Here is a 17,575-nt window from a genome sequence, read left to right on the forward strand (position 1 = left end):
TTCCCAGGGGCTGGGGGGAAGGGGTAATTACTTAACAGGGTAAGAGTTTCAATTTGGGAAGGGGAACATTTTTTTTAAGATGGATAACAGTGGCGGTTGCACAGTGATGTTCATGTACGTAATGCCACTGAACTGCACACTTAAAACTGGTAAATAGGTAAATTTTCTATTATATATAGTTTACTACAATTTAAAAAGTAATTTAAAGAAAGAATTTCTTGAATTCTTCTTAAAAAGTGTTAATAGTAGAAGACGCTATTTGGAGAAATTGGGCAGCTACCTCTTCTGCACACAGACAGCATTATTGGAGTTACTTTTCCCTTAAGAGCACCTTGGTTTCTAGATCAAGGAGAAGAGGCCCCGTGTCTGAATGATGTCATAGACCCCAGAAGTAGCTCCACCCCAGCATTTCTCATGTGTGAACATAACACAGAAGGAGAAGCTGTAGGAGAGAATGAGCCAGAGGTGCTATCTGAAGAGAGGGCTGGGCTGGAAATAAAATGATGAGATCTAGGATAGAAAGAAAGGAGGAGAGGGGGAAATCACGCCTGTTCTTCTATGATATTGAGACTCTATCCTACTTGGAGTTCACTGAGTTTCTTGGTGTTGAACGTTAATGCTTCACAGTTTTTCATCAATATTGTGAAATTTTCACCCACAATTTATTCAAAAATTTTCAACTTTTTATTTTCTATTGGAGTATGCGTGCATGGGCATGCTTAGTTGTGTCTGACTCTTTTGCGACCCCATGGACCCAGCTTGCCAGGCTCCTCTGCCCGTTTTTAAGGCAAGAATACTGGAATGGGTTGCCATTTCCTCCTCCAGGGGACCTTCCTAAACCAGGGATCGAATGTGCATCCCCTTCATCGGCAGGCAAGGATTCTTTACCACGGAGCCACCAGGGAAGCCCTGTGTTGGAGGAAAGCTGATTAATACTGTGATTTCTCAGTCACAGCAGAGTGACACAGCCATCCTATATATGGATCCCTTCCCTCTCAGACTCCCTCTTTACTTCTTTTCCTGCTCCTTGCTCTGTCTCCTCTCCTTCTGGGACTCCCTACTTGTAAGTTGCATGTAGTATCCCACACATCTGATACTCTATTCGTTTTTATTCTTTTTTTGTTCTGTTCACTGGAAAGTCCTAAAGCAATTCCAGATTTGTTAGTGATGACTTCACAGGGGCAGTCAGCTACTCTCCTGGAATAATAGCCAAGCTGAGACACAGGTACCTTCTGCCCTTGGTCCAAGCAGCAGAGCTAGATGTGAGTCAGGTGAGACAGGGGGAACCGGGGAGAAGGAGAACAGAGAGAAATTGCTGATCAACATTATGTGGATCCACGGGGAGCCCTGGAGAAGGGAGGACTGAGCCATGTGTGGGGTGGAAGTGTAGTCCAAGGTGGAGTCCAAATAGCTCAGAGGAAAGCTGTCAGAAAACTGTGATGGCACTGCCAAATGCACAGGAAACCAGCTACAGAAATTGTGAAAACTCTCATGGTTCCATGTGACAAGATGCATTAAAATCATAAACACCTGCGTTGGGTTAAAATTATAATTTATCCTCTTTGATTTTCTATACTTCCCCAAACATTGTAAATAGTATTTTATAGGTACATTAAAGCCCAATGTGTCAACACAGTGGTTTAATAAATTACTACAACATTGCTGAGCATACTTGAGGTTTGCAAATTGGTGGTGGGGAAGAGAGGAAAACCATCAAAGGTAAGAAGCCATGTATCCCTTTAACTGTCATGTCTGGGGCAGAGAGTTGAAATGAGAAGATACATGTTCCTTCTTAAGGGTAAGGCCTGAGCCAATACATGCAAAGTATTTTAAACATTATGTCCAGTTTGAGATAAGATTCCAAAGTCTTCTCATGTTTATAATAAATTATAAAAGAACAAATAAAAGTAATTTAAACTGTTTGCCTGATTGCATGTATTCCAGGTAGAATCATAGCTTGAAACTTGCCCTTAAGGCTGACAAAGCTTACACACCCATGTGCAGAGAACTGCATGAGCAAATATGCCTGGTTCCTGACCAGGAGTAAGGAGCCTTCGTGGGCAGAACCTTTGCCCACATCATGGCCTTTCCTGGAACCCACATTACCTGGGCCAGGAGGGACAGGAGTGACCCGGAAAACTTAGAATGAACGACAAAGCTTTGTTTATCCTCTTGCTGTTACTATCTGCTTCCCAACTACTTTAATATTGGGGTCTTTTCAGCAATATCACTTCTGGGCATACACACTGAGGAAACCAGATCTGAAAGAGACACATGCACCCCAATGTTCATCGCAGCACTGTTTACAATAGCCAGGACAGGGAAGCCACCTAGATGCCCATCAGCAGATGAATGGATAAGGAAGCTGTGGTATATATACACCATGGAATATTACTCAGCCGTTAAAAAGAATTCATTTGAATCAGTTCTAATGAGATGGATGAAACTGGAGCCCATTATACAGAGTGAAGTAAGCCAGAAAGATAAAGAACATTACAGCATACTAACACATATATATGGAATTTAGAAAGATGGTAATGATAACCCTATATGCAAAACAGAAAAAGAGACACAGATGTACACAACAGACTTTTGGACTCTGTGGGAGAAGGCGAGGGTGGGATGTTTCGAGAGAACAGCATGTATATTATCTAAAGTGAAACAGATCACCAGCCCAGGTGGGATGCATGAGACAAGTGCTCGGGCCTGGTGCACTGGGAAGACCCAGAGGGATCGGGTGGAGAGGGAGGTGGGAGAGGGGATCGGGATGGGGAATACATGTAACTCCATGGCTGATTCATGTCAATGTATGACAAAACCCACTGCAATGTTGTGAAGTAATTAGCCTCCACCTAATAAAAATAAATGAAAAAAAAATATTGGGGTCTTTTAAATCTTTGAAATATCAACAAGTTGAGAACAATACTGGCTTTATAAGGGCTACGGGGGACTGGACCATAAAATAATTTTGGGTGCATTTGTCTGTCAAACCCATCTTCTGAAACTCTTCTCTTCTGTCACTACCTTTTCCTGGTACTCTCACTGACACCCCACCTCCACTTCATCCGCAGTTTCTGGTCCTCACCCCCATCCCCAACAGTTTGCAGTTACCTAAAACTACCAAGAAGCTGATGGATGGCTAGGCTCTTGCCTAATGTGTTGCAGGAAAGACTTTTGCTTGGTTATTTTGCATTTATAAAGATAACAACAACAAACCTCTTCAGCTATCCAAAAAAAACATGAAGTTCTATAGAGTATAATTGGATAGTTGTATATTTTTTGATATCTAATGACAAATTCAAGGCATGGTGGGGTCAGATTTATGGTCTTGGAGGATCAAAATTAGAGGAAGCGGACACCATTTCTGATTAATTCCACCAGCCGCACCCCCTGCCCCAACTCCTTTCTCTGTTCAGAAAGTCCACCCAGGACTTTCTCTAGATGAATTTGGTCGTGCTATCAAGGGCCTAAGAATGCAGCTCCTGTAACACCCTCACCACACAGACTTTTCTGATGAACGCTCATGTCTTGAGAATCAATAGAACCAGGAGCAAATTGGTGGTGCCCGAGCCTGCCCTTTTAAACTCAGGATTGAAAAAACCTGAAAGGAGAACTCGCATGCCGCTTCAGACCTGCTCAGCTTTTCAGAGAAGACACTGTTGCTCCTGTTCTTACTGGCCGATCTCCTAACCCCTGGGGCTGAAGGAGGTAAGTGACTGTCCCTGTCTTCAGTGAAAGTCGTGTAGTCATGTCTGACTCTTTGCAACCCCATGAACTACACAGTCCATGGAATTCTCCAGGCCAGAATACTGGAGTGGGTAGCCTTTCCCTTCTAAAGGGGATCTTCCCAACCCAGGGATGAACCCAGGTCTCCTGCACTGCAGGCAGATTCTTTACCAGCTGAGCCACAAGGGAAGCCCCTCTGTCCCCAGAGGCCTGGCTTTTCCAGCAGCACCACTTCCCCAGTGCCCCTGAGACACTATCGCTATGATGTTTTGTGGGAAATGACGTACACTGAACTTTAGGCAAATGACTTTTTGACAGGAACTACCCATAAACATAATGGACAAATTTACCAAAGCATATCTGTGTAGAGCCAGTTGGATTTGATACGTGTGTATGGATCATTCCATTTCAGATTATGGAAACTGCAAGAATTCAGGTGGGAAATGAAACACTGCAAGGAGTAGTTAACGTTTTGATGGATGTAGAGCATCCCAGCTGATTCTCTATAGTTACCTTTAGGTGTTAAAAGCTTGGGTTTAAATTATGTTACTTCAGAAATCCTTTATTTCAATATAATATTGATGCATTAGTCATGGGTTAATCTTCAGGGTAAAAGGCATTTTATTTTAGTCAACATATTGTGTGGAGGTTTGTTTAATTTTAGAGTAACAAACCCAGAAGGAGATTCTCATCACAATGAAAATGAGAACAACGGTCTACAGCACAGTGAGGATTTGTATGGGAAAGGATTTAGGAGTAAGACTCTGGCTGTCCATAGACACTTGGGTTGCTCCCATCTCTTGGCCATTGTGAAAAGTGCAACTTTGATATGGGTGTTTGTTAGATATTTTTAAGAGAGTAAATCTTCTTTTTTCTTTCTCCTAGTACTTGCATGGTTGGATTTTTAACATTTAGATCTTTGATCCCATTTGAGTGTTATCTTGGATTATGGTAAGAAGTATGGACCCAACTGTATCTTTTATCCCCAGTGGTTCTGTTTTGTTTCAATGACACTTATTAAAAGTTTATTGTTTCCTAGTGGTTTAAGAATTATTCACCATATATTGAATTGGGCCTCACATAGAACTTTTGTTTATTGGTTTGCCAGTGTGTTCATTTTTTTTTCCATTATTTTTATTAGTTGGAGGCTAATCGCTTTACAATATTGTAGTGGTTTTGTCCATACATTAGCATGTGTCAGCCATGGATTTACATGTGTTCCCCATCCCGATACCCCCTCTCACCTTCCTCCCCATCCGATCCCTCTGGGTAAAACTGGAGCTTGCTTAGAATTTCAGTTGTCCCTTTGGTTTGCCTATCTGTCCAACTCATCCTTCTCACACCAATGGTATGTGGTTTGGGGGTACACTTTAATACCTAGTGTGCAGTCTCTTTAATACTCTAGTGGGTAGAGAATAAAAAGCCTTACGCTGGGGAGAGGTAGGTCCCTCCATCCCTCCCCAGGCTGTGGGTAGAAGGGACATGGAGGCTGGGAGCAGGGAAGAAGCTCATGCTGACCCCAGGACAGTAGGAATCAGGATTCACTTGTCCTGGGAAAGAGACCCCATCTTCCTGATGAAGCTCACCCTCAGTTCTGGCACACTTTGTTGTGCACAAATAATGTTTAATGAACACATTAGAAATCAGTTATTTCCACTCCAGACGAGGACGTTTATTAAGGCTCTGGGATATGCTCTGGAGCTGGGTGGGCTCTGCCCCAGAGAAGGAGACTCAGTCTCGTGGGATGTCACTCTGGTCTCCACTCTTTGAAGCGTCTCATTGTTCTCCTTATCCAGGGAAGGAAGCTGGAAATTCTGGTGAAGACTGCTGGAGGGGTCCCCATCCTGTCTCCATAGGAGACAATGCCCTGGGCTCCATTGTTACACATGAGGGGGCCACCAGAGTCCCCCCACAGGCAGAGGAGGGAAGGGACACTCCGTTTTCCAGGACTCCCCACTCCTGTTGCCCTCTCCCAACCCTCAGAGAAGACAGGGGTTGAGGAGAGCTCCTTCCAGTGCTGGCTGTGTGTGAGATGGGAGGGTGGTGGGGTGCAGAAGAAAAGCTTCTGAATTTTCCCATCACTGGGCTTCAGCCCTGACTGTGGTTGCTTCCCCAGCCCAATCCAGGTGAAGGTACCTTCACTGGCCCAAAGAAAACACTGCACATGAACATCCTGTGTGTCTGGTCCTTCTCCTATTCCCCCAGAGACCAGATGGATGGGGAAAAGCCCCCCTCCCCACCCCATGTCACTTTGGTGTGGACCCCAGGCTGTAGCCATGGAGATGGAATCTGTCCCCCTGCCCATTCTGCCCAGGGCCCCCTGTCTCAGGCACTGTCAGCAGACCCTACATTGTCTTACCAGGAAGGTGGACTTCCCCTCTCTTGGGCACCCCCCCACAGATCTGCTTTTGGCCAGTGTAGAAATCGAAGCGACTGTGACACTCTCCATCCCTCTGAATTGTCAGCTGCACCTCCTGGAGTGTGACTGCTCTCCTGTTCAGCCCGCTGAGGCCCCAGCCGGCCACAGTGCACTGGGTCCCAGGGTCCAGCATTTCCTCTGTCTGAGGCAGAGCTACCAGCTTCACGGCTTCATTCTGTCTGACTCTGTACGCCAACTGGCAGGAAGTGTGCAGGCACTCAGGGACTGTATGCTCACCCCATGCCCACCACCACCCTGGGAGCCAGCCCTGATTCCCCCTCCATGGTCCCAGGACACATGAAGCCCCCCAAGCTGGGAGAAAGTCACCCAGGTGAAGAACCAGAGGGTCTTTACCTTCAGTAACATGATGTCATTCCGGTTGTTCCGCTGATTGTATCTGGGGTGGGGGATGGGTCTGGGAACAGGGATGAGCAGCTGCGTCCATTCAGAAGCGGTGACACTGTGGATCCCCAAGATGACATTTATTTGGCTGCAAAGGAAAGGGAGCCTAGAGGTAGGTTTGAGCTGCAGGAACCATGGTCCCCAATATAGGTCAAGTGACTGCCCAGGGTAGCGAGACCTCAGCTAAGGGAACCAAGAGACAGGAGGGCTCTGGGGCTGAACTCCCTGCCTTAGGTCTCCCCAGCCTTGAGATGGGGGTGGTGGGAAATTCAGTGACCTTAAATTTTGCATCCCCTACAAGAAATTGAGAAAGAGCTTGAATTCACATTTTGAGCCCCATGGTGTACCTTCCATCTCCCCCTCTTATTCTTTCTGATCAGATCCTCCCTTCTCTCCATTCACACAGGCCTTCTCCTGGTCTTTTTTCATCCGTTCATTGCAAGAAAGCTGCCTTCAGTGGCTCCTCTCATGAACTCTTCTGAACCTGCTTTGCAGGTGCCTAGAAGCTCTTTAATGTCTCACCTTCCCAAGCAGCGAGCTGCCGTCACCACAGTCTTCTGGCACCAGGAACCCCCCACAAATGGTCAGACCCGCTGGTGTCAGGGTCTGAATATATGCCATGTAGGGGTGGGAATGGGGCCTGGTCTCTCGGCCTCCGATGATCTGCCCTGGAAGGAAGCACTAGGATTATCTCTGCACCGGCAGGTGTGTGGACATCAGCTTGGTGGCTCCAGAAAGACTGGAAGTTGGGGAGCAGGAGAGATGCTTCAGGGGCAGGGTGAGCTGGTGGTTGGTGAGAAAGGGGTCTGCAGGGTGCAGAATTGGGGGCAGCTCCAGGACCCTGCAGGAAGTGCTGCTGGCTCTCCATCCAGCCTCAGCGCCCTCCCACCTGCCCGGAAGGAAGGGCCAGCGGCAGGCTCCCTCACAGGAGGGTTTCTCTGCTGTGGGAATGGCAAACCCAGAGCTCTCTGGAGGGGCCCGAAACCTGAAGTTCTGTGGCACTTTCTTCCTCAGGGAACTTTCCAGATGCCTGTGAGTCCAGCTCATGAATTTAAGGATCTAGAGATGGGCTGATGGGCCCACTATCGCTGTATCTTGATCCCCTAGACTCTGACACAGGGGTGCAACTCAGTTCAGAGAGCATGTTTATATAGCAGGTAGTATATACCAGGGTGGTTCTGAGAGCTATATGTACACTCTGTTACTTAACTCTCATAGTGACTCTTCAGGTAGGCTTTATATAATTTCTCCCTTCAGAATCTGAAGGTGAGAAACTGTGGACTCATGCAAGCTGCCCAGTGATACAGGGCTAGCAAGTGCCTGGGGGTCTGGCTTCAGAGTCTATGGGGTGGAGTTAGGCCAGTTCCCTGAGGGTGAGAATGGGCACTCACCTGCCTGAGCCCTGGGGAACAGGAGAAGGCCACCAGGAGCAGGAGCGGCCGCATCTTCCCAGGGAGGCTGCCCAGTCAGTTGCTGCCCCTACTTCCTCCAGCCAGACTTTGAGCCCCCGGGGAGAGGGAGGAAAGGTGAGGGTGGGGGGCGGGGGCTCGAGAATTCACAGTCCCATCTCCTGCTGCTGGGATAAGTTTCATCACCCAGAGCTGCCCAAGAGGCTTGTCCACCAACTGCCAGGGGCCTGGGGAAAGGCAGTAACCGAAGCCTTCAGTGCACTAGCCCGCACAGCTGCTGAGTCAGTGCCGGCCACAGAAATGGGAGCCCAGGGCACCGGGGCGGGGCTGGGCACTGTGCCCCAGAACCCCAAACCCACCACATTCAATGCTGTCCTCACAGGCACCAAGGCTGGGACCTGTCTACTTCCTCCTTCTCCCTCAGGGAATGGAATCTGCATGTCTTCACCCCCTGGTCCTGAGCCCCACCCAGACCCTTGCTGCTCCCACTTCTTTCTAGAAGGTGTGAAACGCATTGAATAACTCTGCTCTTGGGTGGGTGGAGGGCACTGCCAGAGAAAGAAAAGGGAAGAGTGAGGCTCTGCCACTGACCATTTTCTCTCTCAGGTCACTTGAGCCCCCAACAAACTCTCAGTGCATCATGACACTGGGGATGACTTCTATTTTTCTGCTTCCTCCTGAGGTGAATGTTTTTGTGTCCCAGAAATTTCCCTGCCTGCAGACAAAGCCCAGTGACTTGATTTTGTTGACAGCCCTCAGACCCTGTGGAAAAGCATCTCAGGTCCTATTCATCCAGGATAGACCCGTCAACCTAAACCCATCTCTGCTCCACGGGCGCTAGCTCCTAAGGAGGAGGCACCTCACTGCTGTGCTACCTGTGAGACATGAAGACGGGGACACTCATCATTGAAAGGAAAGGATGGGAGAGTTCTGTAGAGTTACACAAGGGGTTGGAAGACACACGTAAAATACTTGGAAGACTCTGTGTTGGCTCAGAAAGCCCTACAATACAGTAAATGTTTGCAAAAATGTCAGAATTGAACACCAATACAGTTCTCAACCTTTTATGGATTGTGATAAGGCCACTTGAAAAATCACATGAAAGTTAAGGATCTTCTCCCCATATACAAATATACACAGCTTGACGCTTTTTCTAAAGCTGCCAAGAACTTAATTCCTTTTCTATCCCATTGTAAATGATTGCAACCTCATGAAATTTCCTTATGCATTTCAAAAAGATATAGGCAGAAAATAGGAAAACAAGCAAAAATGGTATAACTACTTTACTTAGTGCCTTTGGATAATTTTAATTTATTGTTATGGAAGTTTTTTTTTTTACTTTTTTTTCCATTTATTTTTATTTGTTGGAGGCTAATTAGTTTACAATATTGTAGTGGTTTTTGCCATACATTGACATGAATCAGCCATGGATTTATATGTATTCCCCATCACAATCCCCCCTCCCACCTCCCTCTCCACCCGATCCCTCTGAGTCTTCCCAGTGCACCAGGCCCGAGCACTTGTCTCATGCATCCAACCTGGGCTGGTGATCTGTTTCACCATAGATAATATACATGTTTTGATTCTGTTCTCTTGAAACATCCCACCCTCGCCTTCTTCCACAGAGTCCAATCCATTTTGAGTTTATTTTTGTGTATGGTGTTAGAAAGTGTTCTAGTTTCATTCTTTTACAAGTGGTTGACCAGTTTTCCCAGTACCACTTGTTAAAGAGGTTATCTTTTTTCCATTGTATCTTCTTGCCTCCTTTGTTGAAGATAAGGTGTCCATAGGTTCGTGGATTTACCTCCGGGCTTTCTATTGTGTTCCATTGATCTATATTTCTGTATTTGTGCCAGTAGCATACTGTCTTGATGACTGTGGCTTTGTAGTATAGTCTGAATTCAGGCAGGTTGATTCCTCCAGTTCCATTCTTCTTTCTCAAGATTACTTTGGCTATTCGAGGTTTTTTGTATTTTCATACAAATTGTGACATTATTTGTTCTAGTTCTGTGAAAAATACCGTTGGTAGCTTGATAGGGATTGCATTGAATCTATAGATTGCTTTGGGTAGTATAGTCATTTTGACAATATTGATTCTTCCAACCCATGAACACAGTATATTTCTCCATTTGTTTGTGTCCTCTTTGATTTCTTTCATCAGTGTTTTATCGTTTTCTATGTATAGGTCTTTTGTTTCTTTAGGTAGATATACTCCTATGTATTCTATTCTTTTTGTTGCAATGGTGAATGGTATTGTTTCCTTAATTTCTCTTTCTGTTTTCTCATTGTTAGTGTATAGGAATGCAAGGGATTTTTGTGTGTTAATTTTATATCCTGCAACTTTACTATATTCGTTGATTAGCTCCAGTAATTTTCTGGAAGAGTCTTTAGGGATTTCTATGTAGAGGATCATGTCATCTGCAAAGAGAGAGAGTTTCACTTTTTCTTTTCCTGTCTGGATTCCTTTTACTTCTTTTACTGCTCTGATGGCTGTGTCCAAAACTTCCAAAACTATGTTGAATAGTAGTGGTGAGAGTGGGCACCCTTGTCTTGTTCCTGATTTCAGAGGAAATGCTTTCATTTTTTCACCATTGAGCGTAATGCTTGCTGAGGGTTTGTCATATATGGCTTTTACTATGTTGAGGTATGTTCCTTCTATTCCTGCTTTCTGGAGGGTTTTTCTCACAAGTGGACATTGAATTTAGTCAAAGGCTTTCTCTGCATTTATTGAGATAATCATATGGTTTTTATTTTTCAATTTGTTAATGTGGTGTATTACACTGATTGATTTATGGATATTAAAGAATCCTTGCATTCCTGGGATAAAGCCCACTTGGTCATGGTGTATGATCTTTTTAATATGTTATTGGATTCTGTTTGCTAGAATTTTGTTAAGGATTTTTGCATCTATGTTCATCAGTGACATTGGCCTATAGTTTTCTTTTTTTGTGGGGTCTTTGTCAGGTTTTGGCATTAAGGTGATGGTGGCCTCATAGAAGGAGTTTGGAAGTTTACCTTCCTCTGCAATTTTCTGGAAGAGTTTGAGTAGGATCGGTGTTAGTTCTTCTCTAAATTTTTGGTAGAACTCAGCTGTGAAGCCGTCTTGTCCTGGGCTTTTGTTTGTTGGAAGATTTCTGATTATTGTTTCAAGTTCCGTGCTTGTGACGGGTCTGTTGAGATTTTCTATTTCTTTCTGGTTCAATTTTGGAAAGTTATACTTTTCTAAGAATCTGTCCATTTCTTCCAAGTTGTCCATTTATTGGCATAGAGTTGCTGATAATAGTCTCCTATGATCCTTTGTATTTCAGTGTTGTCTGTTGTGATCTCTCCATTTTCATTTCTAATTTTGTTGATTTGATTTTTCTCCCTTTGTTTCTTGATGAGTCTGGCTAACGGTTTGTCAATTTTGTTTACCTTCCCAAAGAACCAGCTTTTGGTTTTGTTGATCTTTGCTATGATCTCTTTTGGTTCTTTTGCATTTATTTCTGCCCTAATTTTTAAGATTTCTTTCCTTCTACTAACCCTGGAGTTCATAATTTATTCCTTTTCAAGTTGCTTCAGGTGTAGAGTTAGGTAATTTATTTGACTTTTTTCTTGTTTCTTGAGGTAAGCCTGTATTGTTATGAACCTTCCCCTTAGCACTGCTTTACAGTGTCCCATACGTTTTGGGTTGTTTTGTTTTCATTTTCATTCATTTCTATGCATATTTTGATTTCTTCTGTGATTCGTTGGTTGTTCTGCCTCCATATTTTGGAATTTTTAATAGTTTTTCTCCTGTAATTGACATCTAATCTTACTGCATTGTGGTCAGAAAAGATGACTGGAATGATTTCAATTTTTTTGAATTTACCAAGGCTAGATTTATGGCCCAGGATGTGATCTATCCTGGAGAAGGTTCCTTGTGTGCTTGAGAGAAAGGTGAAATTCATTGTTGTGGGGTGAAATGTCTTATAGATATCAATTAGGTCTAACTGGTCTATTGCATCATTTAAAGTTTGTGTTTCCTTGTTAATTTTCTGTCTAGTTGATCTATCCATAGGTGTGAGTGGAGTATTAAAGTCTCCCACTATTATTGTGTTATTGTTAATTTCCCCTTTCATACTTGTTAGCATTTGTCTTCCATATTGTGGTGCTCCTATGTTGGGTGTATATATATTTTTGATTGTTACATCTTCTTCTTGGATTGATCCTTTGATCATTATATAGTGTCCATCTTTGCCTCTTTTTACAGCCTTTGTTTTAAAGTCTGTTTTATCTGATATGAGTATTGCTAACTCCTGCTTTCTTTTGGTCTCTATTTGCATGCAATATCTTTTTCCAGCCCTTCACTTTCAGCCTGTATGTGTCCCTTGTTTTGAGGTGGGTCTCTTGTAGACAACATATATAGAGGTCTTGTTTTTGTCTCCATTCAGCCAGTCTTTGTCTTTTGGTTGTGGCATTCAACCCATTTACATTTAAGGTAATTATTGATAAGTATGATCCCATTGCCATTTACTTTATTGTTTTGGGTTCCAGTTTACACACCCTTTCTGTGTTTCCTGTCTAGAGAAGATCCTTTAGCATTTGTTGGAGAGCTGGTTTGGTGGTGCTGAATTCTCTCAGCTTGTGCTTGTCTGTAAAGCTTTTGAATTCTCCTTCACATTGGAATGAGATCCTTGCTGGGTAGAGTAATCTGGGCTGTAGGTTTTTTTCTTTCATCACTTTAAGTATGTCCTGCCATTCCCTTCTGGCCTGAAGAGTTTCTATTGAATGATCAGCTGTTATCCTTATGGGAATCCCCTCGTGTCTCATTTGTTGTTCTTCCCTTGCTGCTTTTAATATTTGTTCTTTGTGTTTGATCTTTGTTAATTTGATTAATATGTGTGTTGGTGTGTTTCACCTTGGGTTTATCCTGTTTGGGACTCTGGGTTTCTTGGACTTGGGTGGCTATTTCCTTCCCCATTTTAGGGATGTTTTCAACTATTATCTCCTCAAGCATTTTCTCATGGTCTTTCTTTTTGACCTCTTCTTCTGGGACTCCTATGATTCGAATGTTGGGGTGTTTCACATTGTCCCAGAGGTCTCTGGGGTTGTCCTCATTTCCTTTAATTCTCTTTTCTTTTTCCCTCTCTGTTTCATTTATTTCTACCATTCTATCTTCTGCCTCACTTATCCTATCTTCTGCCTCCATTATTCTACTATTGGTTCCCTCCAGAGTGTTTTTGATCTCGTTTATTGTATTATTCATTATATATTGACTCTTTATTATTTCTTCTAGGTCCTTGTTAAACCTTTCTTGCATCTTCTGGATCCTTGTCTCCAGGCTATTTATCTGTAACTCCATTTTGTTTTTAGGATTTTGGATCGTTTTCACTATCATTATTCAGAATTCTTTATCAGGTAGACTTCCTATCTCTTCCTCTTTTTTTGGTTTGGTGGGCATTCATCCTGTTCCTTTACCTGCTGGATATTTCTCTGCCTCTTCATATTATTTATGTTGCTGTGTTTGGGGTGGCCTTTCCATATTCTGGCAGTTTGTGGTTCTTCTTTATGGTGAAGGTGCCTCACTGTGGGTGGGGTTGGACAGGTGACTTGTCAAGGTTTTCTGGTTAGGGAAGCTTGTGTCGGTGTTCTGGTGGGTGGAGCTGGGTTTCTTCTCTCTGGAGTGCAATGAAGTGTCCAGCAATAAGTTTTGAGATGTCATTGGGTTTGGTGTGACTTTGGGCAGCCTGTGTATTGAGGCTCAGGGTTATGTTCCTGTGTTGCTGGAGAATGCGTGGTATGTCTTGCTCTGGAGCTTGTTGGCCCTTGGGTGGTGCTAGGTTTCAGTGTAGGTATGGAGGCATTTGATGAGCTCCTATCGTTTAATGTTCCCTGGATTCAGGAGTTCTCTGGTATTCTCAGGATTTGGACTTAAGCCTCCTGCCTCTGGTTTTCAGTCTTTTTCTTACAGTAGCCTCAAGACTTCTCCATCTATACAGCACCGATGATAAAACATCTAGGTTAATGATGAAAAGCTTCTCCGCAGTGAGGGACACCCGGAGAGGTACACAGAGTTACATGGAGAAGAGAAGAGGGAAGAGGGAGTTAGAGGTGACCAGGAGGAGCAGAGGGGATATCAAAAGGGGAGAGAGCAAGCTAGCCAGTAATCACTTCCTTATGTGCTCTCTGCATTCTGGACCCCTCAGAGATGTTCATGGGGTTACACAGAGAGAAGAGGGAGGAAGGAGACAGAGGTGGCCAGGAGGGTAAAAGGGGGAATCAAAAGGAGAGAGACAGATCCAGCCAGTAATCAGTTCCCTAAGTGTTCTCCACAGCCCAGAACACACAAAGAGATTCACCGAGTTGGGTAGAGAAGAAAATGGGGTGGGGGGAGATAGAGGCGACCTGGTGAAGAAAAAGGAGAGTCAAAAGGGGTAGAAAGCAATCAGGCTAGTGATGCTTCTCCCAAGTAAAAATGGGTACTGAAGGTTGGGTTCTTAAAGGTACAAAGTTGATAAGAAATACCGAAAAGCAAAGATTAAAAATCTTGAGTAGGGGTTAGATTCCCAAAAATACAATATTAAAAAAAAGGAAAAAAAAAGCAAACAGCAGCAACAACAGCAAAAACAAAGTCACAGAGATTATAAAATACATATATATGAAGGTTGTTTTAAAAATAGGGTCTTTTTTTTTGCAAGGTAATAGTAGGTTATGAAAATGAAAATTAAAGGAGTAATGGGGACTTAAAGTTAAAAATAAAAAAATTAAAAAAAATTTTTTTTAAATTAAAAAAAATGATAGTAGTGAAAATATATCTAAGACTTTCTCTGGAGCTCTTGCGGAGAGTGTGGGGTCAGTTCATCTTCAGATAGTTCCTTGGTCCGGCTTATATTTCTCAAGGTCTATAGGCCCCTTCCTACGTAGTCGGTGCTAACTACAGGGTTTTAATCTATTGCACCTGTCACTTCCAAAGTGGTTCCCTCTGTTTATTTTAGCTTCTGTTTGCTGGTCTCTTCAGTTCTAATTTCCACCCTGCCACAAGAGGTGTGGTGGTGGTCATTTTTTTTTTTTAGGCTTGCTTGTTCAGTCCTGCTTTGGGGAGGGAGGAACACGAACAAATATCACTGGCGCGTGCTCCCAGTGATTCAGCCACACTGGGTTTGCCCCCGCTCACGGCGTGTGTGCTTTCCCAGTCTACAGTGCTCAGACTAGGTTGTTCTGCTGGGAACTGTCTGATTCGGGTCCTCGTTTACATGCACTTCCCAGGTCTAAGCTGCTCAGGTTCAGGTCTCGGGTACTCCACAAAGGCGCAGACTTGGTTGGGTCTGCTTTTTGCACCCATCCCAGGTCCGAGCAGCTCAGGTGACCAGATGCTTGGCATGCGGAGTCCTCCCCAGTTGAAGGCTGAGGCTGATCCCCTCCCCTGTTCCAGCCGCTCGGTTTTCTGGGTGTACAGCAGGCGCGCCTTCTTAGGTGTGCCCTGTGTCTATTGTGGGGAGCTGGTTTCTGGCTGCAACTCTCCCAGCGGATGTTGATCATCCAGAATCCCAAGAAGTCTTGGTTAGCAGAGAGGTCTGCTTGCATTTTGGTATCGGATACCTCCCTGGGGCCGAATGCCCCCTTCTGGCTCTGGCTGCCCTCGCTTTCCTGTCTCGGGTTGGGGGTGGGCCTGTCTGCAGCCGGCTAGCTCTTCTCAGTCCTTTGTTCTGTGAGCGGGCCTGGCGGTTCTGAGGGCTTTTCGCGGGATCCCGGGATAACTAACCCACAGTCTGGGTTGCTATCTCAAGCTAGGTCCCTCAGATTGCCCTAAGGGCGTTCAGGCCTGGTCCTTACCCTAAGCAAGGCAGACCACTCTTCCCTGTCCCTCCCCCGCTTGCTAGTGGGGAATGGGAGCCTCTGGGCTGCTGCTTTGCTGGGTGTTGCTGTTAGGCACGTAATCTGTGGGGTTTAATTATTTATTTAATTTTCCTTCCAGTTATTTTGCCCTCTGAGATTCCAAAGCTCGCCACAGACCCGCCTGAGAGAGTGTTCCCTGGTGTTTGGAAACCTCTCTTTTAAAAGACTCCCTTTCCGGGGCGGATGTCCGTCCCTACCTCTTTTGTCTCTTTTTACCTTTTATATTTTGTCCTACCTCCTTTCCAAGACAGTGGGCTGCCTTTCTGGGTGCCTGATGTCCTCTGCCAGCATTCAGAAGTTGTTCTGTGAAATTTGCTCTGCGTTCAAATGTTCTTTCCATGAATTTGTGGGGGACAAAGTGGTCTCCCCATCCTATTCCTCCGCCATCTTAGGACCGTCCCCCTCATCACTTTAAATATACTGTGCCACTCCCTTCTGGCCTGCAGAGTTTCTACTGAAAAACCAGCTGATAATGGTGTGGGGTTCCTTTGTGTGTTATTTGTTGCTTTTCCCTTGTTGCTTTGAATATTTTCTCTTTGTCTTTCATTGTTGTCACTTTGATGAACATGTGTCTCTCTGTGTTCCTCCTTGGGCTTATCCTGTATGGGACACTCTGTGCTGCCTGTAGCTGAGTGAGTGTTTCCTTTCCCATATTAGGGAAGTTTTCAGCTCTTACCTCTTCAAATATTTTCTTAGGTCCTTTCTCTCTCTCTTCTCCTTATAACATGAATTTTGGTCTCTCAGACTGTCCTCATTTCTTTACATCCTTCTTTCTTGATTCTGTTCTGCAACAGTGATTTCCACCAATCTTTCAGTTTATGTATTCATTCTCCTGCCTCATTTATTCTATTGATTTCTCTAGTGTATGTTTCATTTCAGTCACTGTACTGTTGTTCAATAATTACATTGTACTGTATTGTTCATCTCTGTTCTTTAAATCTTCTAGATCTTTATTAAACGATCTTGTATCCTCTCAGTTGGTGCCTCCATTCATTTTCTGAGATTGTGGATCATCTTTACCATCATTGCTTTGAATTCTTTTCAAGGTTGATTGCCTATATTCACTTTACTTAGTTTCTCTGGGGTTTTATCTTGTTCCTTCATCTGGAACATATTTTCCTGCCATCTCATTTTGTCTAACTTGCTATGTCTGTGGTCTCTGTTTCTCAGGTTGCAGAACTGTAATTTTTCTTGTTTCTGGTGTCTGTCCCCTGGTGGGTGAAGTTGGTTCAGGGGCTTGTGCAGGCTTCCTGGTGGGAAGGACTAGTACTTGCTACTGGTGGGTGGCGCTGTGTTTTGTCCTGCTGGTTGGCAGGGCCATGTGTTTCTAGGCAGTTGTTGGCTCAGCATGACTTTAGGCAACATGTTTGCTGATGAGTGGGACTTTTTCCAATTGTTTTCCAGTTTGTTTGTAGCCCGCCTTGTGGGTATGGGGTTATTTGATTTCATTGTGAAACAGGCATTCTAGCACTGGAGCCTGCAGGCTGTTGAGTAAGGTCAGGTCTTGGTGCCCAAATGGCAACCTCCAGAAGACCTCACAGTGATGAACATTCCCTGGGGTGTCTGCCACCAGTGTCCTTGCCCTCACAGTGAGCCACACCTTCCTAGGATAGGATATCCCACCTTCTTAGTATACCCTTCAGGCCCCCCAGGTAGGTCTGGCCCAGGCCTTTATAGAGTCACTGCTTTGCTCTGGGTCCCAGGGCACATGAAGCCTTGTATATGCACCCCAAGCTTGGAGTCTCCATTTTCCCCAGTCCTG

The 17,575-nt window shown here is 44.5% G+C and overlaps 1 pseudogene; it reads right to left on the reverse strand.

Moving 5' to 3' along the window:
* Window positions 1-6,071: 6,071 nt before the first annotated feature.
* Window positions 6,072-7,992, reverse strand: LOC122706403 (annotated as a pseudogene).
* Between the last annotated feature and the right edge of the window lie 9,583 nt (window positions 7,993-17,575).

Source organism: Cervus elaphus, chromosome 13, assembly GCF_910594005.1.
Source record: "Cervus elaphus chromosome 13, mCerEla1.1, whole genome shotgun sequence".
NCBI classification, from domain to species: domain Eukaryota; kingdom Metazoa; phylum Chordata; class Mammalia; order Artiodactyla; family Cervidae; genus Cervus; species Cervus elaphus.